Source organism: Mus caroli, chromosome X (genome assembly GCF_900094665.2).
Source record: "Mus caroli chromosome X, CAROLI_EIJ_v1.1, whole genome shotgun sequence".
Taxonomy (NCBI): domain Eukaryota; kingdom Metazoa; phylum Chordata; class Mammalia; order Rodentia; family Muridae; genus Mus; species Mus caroli.
Window position 1 is genome coordinate 119,785,269 of NC_034589.1, and position 8,812 is coordinate 119,794,080.

The following is an 8,812-nucleotide window of genomic DNA, read 5'->3' on the forward strand; positions in this document are numbered from 1 at the left end:
TATGAACTAACCAGTACTTCCCCCCTTATGCCCTGTGCTTGTGTCTCTAGCTGCATATGAATCACAAGGTGGCCTAGTTGGTCATCAGTGGAAAGAGAGGCCCATTGGTTGTTCAAACTTTATGTGCCCCAGTACAGGGGAATGCCAGGGCTAAGAAGTGGAGTGGGTGGGTGGGGGAGTGGGTGGGGGAGCGTGTAGGGGACTTTTGGGATAGCATTGGAAATGTAAATGAAATAAATACCCAATGAAAAAGTACATAGGTATATCATCGAGAAATTCTAATCACAAAGTGTGAGTTTCTTAAATAATGAGCTCAACGTTCTAGAAAAACACTCCTGTGATCAAGAAGCACAAGGAAAGAGAATGCACAATGAAGAACATGTAAGATAGAAAGGCCAATACTCTGTCCACAGGCTGAAGCTAATTAGGTATATGTCAACAGTAAGTGTAAAAACCTGAGCTGCAGATTGAATCAACTTGCTGGTAGGCTCACCCTGACCTGTGGAAATATGCTTTAGCTTTCATTGCGAAGGGTTTCAGTTTCTGATGAACCAAGGTCAGGCCAAGGTTACAACCAAGACTTAGGCTCAGACAGCAGCTGTGCCTCCAGCTATGCCTTCTTTTCCAGTTCCATCCCAGGCTACATTGATCAGAGATATCTAGGCACTATGTAAATCCCAAAGGAAAACTTGCTCTTACTGATTCAATGACAAAAGCCTTGGCATGACCTTTGGGCTGCTATCTGTAAGAGGCTTTGTCCTTTGAGTTATTCATGTGAATGAGTCAGTAGGAAGAAGAAAAATGACGCATTTCAAGGAGCCTAAGAAAGTATTCTTTCTTTTATGTTCATTTAAATGATTAATTTAAAAAATCCTCTCTATATTTATTCAGTGTTAGGTATTTCCTTCAAACTTTGACTTCTTTCTGAAATCTGTAAGATTTTAGTTTGTGATTATTTTAAAATTGGGTATTTATTTCATTTACATTTCCAATGCTATCCCAAAAGTCCCCCACATGCTCCCCCACCCACCCACTCCCACTTCTTGGCCCTGACGTTCCCCTGTACTGAGGCATATAAAGTTTGCACGACCAGTGGGTCTCTCTTTCCACTGATAGTCGACTAGGCCATCTTCTGATACACATGCAGCTAGAGACATGAGCTCGGGGGGGGGGGCTTTACTGGTTAAGTTCATATTGTTGTTCCACCTATAGGATTGCGAATCCCTTTAGCTCCTTGGGTACTTTCTCTAGCTCCTCCGTTGTGGTACTTTTGTGATTTTTAATTTGTTATAGGATAATTGTTAGGAGTGTACTCATTCATACTGGAAGCAAGGCTCCCATTAATATGTTTCAAAAATATTTAAAATATGAAGATGTATTTGTGTAGTAATGCTAAGTAAAAATGACAATGAATAGGATATATGCCAGTGTTAGAAATAAAAGTACTTATAGATTCATACTATAGAAACATGAAGGGGAAATATGTCTAAATATTAATAGGGATTATTTCCTGTTCATTGAGCTATAGATGATTTTTTTAATCTTATGTTTTAGAACATTCCATAAGTTATATTTTAAAGAATAACACATTTAGTTTTTAAGATCAGAAAAATAATAAAATTGATTTAAAAAGATGTTGGAAGGCAGTGAATGAATAATTAATAAATGAATCATATAGTCAATAAATCCTCTTGTAGTTCAGGGAAGAAAACGATTATCTAAATCAGAAGTCCAGACTGTTACAGGCATGGATTTGAATCTGGAGGACAGCCACTGGAGTATCTGGGTTCTTGTGCCTCTTACAGTGAATTGTGCAGAGATATAAAAATAGTTACTGGAAAGGAGATATTTTATTAAAGGAGGTGCACCAGACCCAACCTGTAGTCTGACTCCAAGAGAAAGACCAGAGTGGGGGAGCTGCATGACCTTTTTTGGGGGTCACTTATACCAGTCTCTCTAAGGTTTATATAATGAGGAGGACTTTTTAGATCATACTTCTTTAGTTGAATGAAGCCTATGGGGACTAAAGGCCTCTACTTTTTTCTTACTGATGCTTTTTATATGTTAATCTCTGAAATATGCCTCTCTACTCAATTCTTCTCTGGTCTTAATTCATCCGTGAAAGTTGTTCCAGAAATCTTATGGGGTGCAGAAGACTGATAATTCATCTTCCATGGTTGTTTCCATGCTGATGAAAGGTAGGGGTCCTGCCTAAAAATGATCATGTAACTTTCCCCTTATTCTTTCCATGGACTAGAGAGGAGCTTCCATTTCATTTTCTGTGTAAGCACTGGTTGGTAGCCTTGGATGCCGGCACTTTAATTTGTAGTAATTGTTAGAGTCTAGGAGATACAAATCAAGTTATTAGGGTTAGGAGACAGAGAGCAAAAGCACAAGTTAATAAAATGTGATTGTTGGAGTCTCTGTAGCGACTTTCTTATAACACGTTCCTCATGGATACAAAGAGAATGACTAGTCATAACTTTTAAAGATACTAGAGAGTATATGTGACTATATCATAAAATTTTTAAAATATTTCTGTGTGTATGTCTCTGTGAGTGTATTCCCATGCATGAAAATACCTATGGAGTCTATAAGAGAGCATTAGATACCTTGCACTGGAATTATAAAATATTGGAAACTAATTTAGATACTGGAAACAGAACTCAGGTCTTCTGGAAGAGCAGCAAGAACTCTCAACCAGAGAGCTATTCCTTTATTCCCAAAGAATTGGGTAGTTATTAATCATCTTGAATTTCATAAAACTTTGTTCAACTTTTTTTGTGAATTATTAATCCAAAAGCAATATATTCTGTTAAGCATTGCATAGATTCCCTGAGCTTTCACTGCCAAAATGTCTAAGGCCTTGCAATTCTGCAGGAACATTTATGAGAGACAGTAAGGACTTTCCTGTTGTGCCTTGATAGCAATTAAAACGGCCTCCCATGTTTGTTGTTAGTGCCAAGGACAGGTTTTAGATTGACCTTTTTGAATTAAATCTCCTGTAGGTGTGAATAAACCTCTGAGTATACTCCACCTCCATCATGATAGTTCCAACACTGGGTTGTCAGTATTTAGGACACAGAACTCAGGATTGCTTAGTAACCCTGGGGCGATATCTGTTCTTTTTCTGTAGGAGGCTGTATCTGGGAGGATTGGCGAAAAGACTCCAGCTTGTTAATATACCCAGAAGTTGGGAATTCTCTATGGTATATTTGGGTAAGTCTGTGAAAGTGGGCACAACAATATATTAACCCTATCATTTCTGGGGCAAGATATAAAGTATCCAGTGTCCAGTAGGCTTACAGCAGTTGCTGATCCCTGGACTCAAACATATGCTGTAAAAATGGAAAAGTTTTGAGGTACAAGAGACAAATCCTATAAATTCTAATACACAAAAGAAGAGGCACAAATACTATTGAAATTATTACTATACACACAGAGGAAAAGAGATGGTACATTAGGGAGTCTTTCTGGGTCACATTCAGAGTGACAAGGATTAGAAGATTAAAATGAGGAAAATAGATGGAGTAGCCTTTCCTTTGATCATTTGGTAACAAAACTCCAGTATCTGACAGAGGTGTGCAAAGGGCTTGTCTCTATTACCATTTATTACTAAGGCAGAATCATGAAAATGGTTACTAGGAGAATAGTTTTAACATTCTATTGTCCCAGGACAGAGGACACAAGACACAAGAAACTTAGATCAAAGGATTTATGATTTGAGTCTCTATCACTTTGGTTTCCAGTGTAGTTCTCTGCCTTCTTATACAAATCACACACTGATAGTGCAAAGGGTACCTTTAGTATCACTGTAAATGTGTCAGCTCCATCCAAATGAGAACCTCATCCATTTATGAAGGAAATTTGTGTGGCCTTCTGACTAAAAGATGTATCCAAGCCTTCAAATTTGGGTTTTTAGTTCTTGGGCTGCTTCTCATCTTATTGTTAATGGCTTAATATATAGATTATATTAGAAAGACACATTTGACCCTCAGTGTGGGCCATTTTCTTCATAGTGATTAGTAGGCTTCAAAAAGTATAACTGTTGCTGTAGTTGTTTAAAGTAGGAATGTGTGGATATTTGTAGTGGTTTGAACAAGAATAGGCTCCCTAAGCTCATAGATTTAAGTGTTTGGTTCCTAGTCAGTGGACTGTTTAGGAAGGATTAGGATTTAAGGCCTTGTTGCAGAAGGTGTGTGTCTGAACATGGGCTTTGAGGTTTCAAAAGCTCACACCAAACCCAGTCTCTCTTTGTCAGCTGCTTCTGGATAGGATATAACCTCTAAGATACTTCTCTGGCACCCTGTCAGTCTTTTCTCATGAGCTCTACCATGATGATTATGTACTTACCCTCTGAAACTGTAAGCAAGTCCCCAATTAAATGCTTTATTTAATAAAGATATTTTTAATGGTATCTATTCATAGCAACAGAGCAGTAACTAAGGCAATGCCTTATTCCTGGAATAGGAGGAAGGGAAATTAAAGTATTATATCATCTGATCATCCTCAGAATCTAAGATTAGAGCTAGTGAAGAAGAAAATTCCATGTAATAATTTGTAGGAACTGAACTTAGGGTTAAATTTCAGAGTTGTTCACTCATTAGCGTGATGGGCAACAGTTTTTGCCATTTTCAGACTTCTGGCAGGCCATGTTTTAGAAAAATTTCAGTGATAGTTTGTAATCCTGATCTAGTCTCCCTTTTCAACAGATACTATGTTTGAATGGAAGAAACTAGCCAGGTTTTAAGTGGATTTTTATTGGGCAAAAAGTTTTGGCTTAACCATAGATTCCCTGTGTCTCAGAAAGTTGAGTCTACTCTTGCTAATATTTCCTAGGGGTACTTCAGTGCTGTGGTTGTTTGAATATGCTTGGTCCAGTGAGTGGCACTATCAGGAGACGGAGCCTTGTTAGAGTAGGTGTAGTCCTGGAGGAAGCGTGTCACTGTGGGGAGTGGGCTTTGAGATCCTTCTTCTAGTTGCCTGTGGATGCCAGTCTTCTCCTAATGAACTTCCAACAAAGATGTAGAACTCTCATCTCCTCCAGTACCATGTCTGACTGGTCACTGCCATACTTCCTGCCATGATAATAATAGACTGAACCTCCCAACCAGTAAGCCAGCCCCAATTAATTGTACTTTATAAGAGTTGCCTTGGTCATGCTGATTCTTCACAGCAATGGAAACCCTAACTAAGACAGTTGCATAGGATATTTGTACATCTACAGACATTGTGAAATTGCAAGACTGTTCCTAGAAGGCTTAATAAATGTTTTCCCAAAGAGCAAGAAGTGCACATGGGATCAGGCAGTCAGACATACTTGTCTTCAAATTGACAGAGTATTTATTGGAGGAATAAAGTACTATCTTTGGGAGAGTCCTTCTACTATATCTATAAATTAGTAGGAATGTTCCACAAAATAAGAGGACTGAGTAATTGGTCCCTATAGCCATTAAATTAATTTTCTTAATAGCCACTTTTAGGGTAACCTGAGTGTTCTTTCAGATGAGATCCAAATGTCAGGAATTGAAACCCAGCCTGTTTCCTGTAAATTCTTAGTTCTGTAAAGTTGCCATAATAGTGAGCTTTGGCCTCTTCCTACACTGAGTATGGAGACAATCCACTTCTCAATGCCATGCCTTATATTTTCACACATAAGTCATGGCTAGGGTAGGTGGAGTGGGGTGATACAGATACATGCCGATTAGAATGGGATTTTGTCCAGCAGGCCCAAGTGTGGCTTTCTAATCTTTGGAATATATTAATGAGGATCTTTTTGTAGATAGGTCTTGCTAATATCATCTTCAAACTTAAATGTCTCTCCTCTCCTCTTTTCCCACTGATCTTCCCCTAGAGGCATTTAACAATTTATTGATTCTTTATGAATTTCATATCATGTACCCCAATTCCACTCATTTCTCCCCCCCTTCCTGCCTACCCTCTATCCTTGCAACCTCCCCCACAAGAGATAAAGAAAAACAATATATGTGTACCACAGTATACCCTTCAATCTATACTTCTTTGCTTGCAAATGTTCATTGCAATGAGTCATTAGTGAAATTCAAGGCCTCTGATTTCTGCTACTTTATCATTACTAGAAGCCTTATTGGTACTCCTCTCAGATGTCTTGTTGTTGCCCTGTGTATTGGAGATCCAGTAGTTTTGGATCTGTAGGACCAGTCCCTTCATGTACTCCAAAAGTTCGTAGATAAGGCAGATATTGGGGTGGTCCAATTCAAAGCCCAGGATTTGAGCTTGAGAAGTATATGAGCTGGTGAGCCCAACTGTTCTTCCACCCTGATGCCTTTGGGGACAAAGGGGGGGGTCATCTTGCCCTCACCCATGTTACTACATGGCAGACAAGTGGTGGAGACAGCTCTTTCACACTCATGCCTTCAGGGGTGACTTGCCTGCACACCTGCCAATAGGCTAGGCTCTACTGTGCTGCCCAGGTGAGGTGCAGGGCCCAATCTCTCAAGTGCTGTAGTCAGTGAAGGGCAGGGCCAACTATCCTGATCTTATGACCTCAGGACCAGGTCAGTCACCTGCCACAGGTAGTGAGGGGGGAGGGGAAGAAGGTTATCTCTCCTTTATCGGGTCTACCACGTATGAGATGAGTGGTAGAGCCAGATCTCCCATGCTCCTATCCTTGGAGCTAGCTCACCTGCAACTCCTTCAGTGTGTGGGGCTTGTTTTCCTGAGTACTGCAGCTGGCTATGGTCAGGGTCAACCATCCTGATTTTATGCCCCAGGGCCATTGCTGTGAAAAGACACCATGATCAAGGCAACTCTTATAAAGGAAAACATTTAATTGGGGCTGGCTTACTGGTTATGAGTTTCAGTCTATTATTATCATGACAGGAAGCATGACACTGTCCAGGAAGGCATGGTGCTTGAGGAGCTGAGAGTTCTACATCTTGTTCTGAATGCAAATAGGAGAAAACTACTGTTTTCCAGGCAGCTGTGGGGAGGGTCTCAAAGCCTACACCAATAGTGACATACTTCTTCCAACAAGGACATACCTCCTCCATCAAGGCCACACCTACTAATAGTGCTACTCCCTGGGCCAAGCATATTCAAACTACCACACTCCCATAATACCCATGTAAGTGGTGGGGCTAGTTCTGCACAGTCCTCAGACATCAAAATGTCCCTAAGAGGCAGCTCAGACCAGAGACTTCTGCATGGTTTTGGTGGTAACAGACTCCTGATGATTCAGGGCCATGGATACAGACATGTTCCTTGGTGGCAGCACAGGCCAGGACCCCATCATGGTCCCAGGTGACATTATTGGTTACTCATATCAGGCCTCACTACTCTCGAGTCTCCAGTTCTATCTCTCTTTTTTGTGCCCACATCCTTCAGTTTCACTTTCTCTTCCATTTCTCCATCACTAACTTGCTCCTCTTAGAGGTGCCTGGAGTCTCTTAGTGTCTGGGTTTATCTCAGGAGTGGTCTCAGGAGTTCCATGCCTTGCTCAAGCATTATGGTACCAGGCAGGGGTCATTTCATATATATTCCTCTACCTCCAGGACTGTGTGGTGCCCAGCTGGTATACATCTCAGGCTAGCTCCCTGTCCAGGCCCCATGGTGCTAGTCTGGTGGTCATCTGAGGCTTGCTCCTTGCCTGGCCCACCTGAGTGGCCCCATGTGAGGATTGTCTGTCTTGGACTCACTCTCACCCAGGGCTTTCAGTCCCAGGTTGAATTCTTCTAGTCTCCAGATTCCTTCTAGTCCTGGTAGTTGTCAGGTAGGTGTCTGAGTGGTGCCAGACTAGTGGTCTAGTAGTCTTTACAGGCTTGCTTTTCTCAGGGAATATTAGGCTATTAATCATTTGTTGGGGCCCAAAAGTCCCTGGCATCTCAGTCTCCATCTTGTCCCTGGGCCATCATTTTTTAAAATCAGCTTTTGTTTCTTCCACTATCTTGCTTCTGTTCCTGCAATTGACTTGGGACATTTTATGATAAGGGGCTTTCCGGACCTTTTACAACGTGGACATTCCTTTCCAGACCTTTTACAATGGGAACATTGCATTTACGTTATTGTGTAACGAAGTGATAATAATACTGGTTTGGGCCATGCACCTGGGCAAATACCTTTGTGGTTTATAGCTTTTTAAACCCTCTGTTTCCTTAGAGTAAACTGAGACTTGAACAGAATTTTTATCTTGTCTCCTTCCAGCAAGTTTCCTGATCACAAATTTGTTATTGTTGTTGCTCCCTTCCCTGAGACCCCTGTTGCTTAAGTGCCTCGGGTCGGGGCAATCATTCAGGTGTTCATAGGTCAGAACACTGAGTGTAGTCATGGCCTTTCTCCTCTCTGCCACGTACTGAGGAACATGTGACACAGCAGCCACTCCTGCAATGCTTCTAGGGTCAGGCAGAGACATTTTTTAACGACATTGTCCAACAGCTGATTCTGAGAGGTTGGGGTCTTATCTGTAATTTTAGAAGCTTTCTATGTATATCAGAGATTAATAAAATGCTGACATGGAAAGGCTTGTCTTTCTGAATATAAGGGATACAAGTTGGTGAATTTTCTGAAGGCCCCCAGTTAGCTTATTGAAAAATTAGACAAGATTTTCTTCACTTCGTTGAGTGACCTCTCTGACTTGTAAAAGTTAGCATATCTTAATGCATTTTCCTTCCTGCAATATGACTTTCTAATATCACTCCACACCTTGGTGTCCTGCTGTTATAATTCTAATAAGTGGGCTCTTGATCTCTGATGACCTATATTTTTGGCTGATAGATATTAGGACTTTGACTAAATAACTTGTCTGCATGTTGTTTAGTCTCCTTTAAAATCCTTT

General features: G+C 40.8%; 1 non-coding gene across 1 annotated transcript; it reads right to left on the reverse strand.

Moving 5' to 3' along the window:
* Nucleotides 1-8,251: 8,251 nt before the first annotated feature.
* On the reverse strand, nucleotides 8,252-8,380 carry LOC115030193. Its single transcript, XR_003835812.1, has one exon. It is a non-coding gene; the product is annotated as a small nucleolar RNA SNORA17 (small nucleolar RNA).
* Nucleotides 8,381-8,812: the final 432 nt, after the last annotated feature.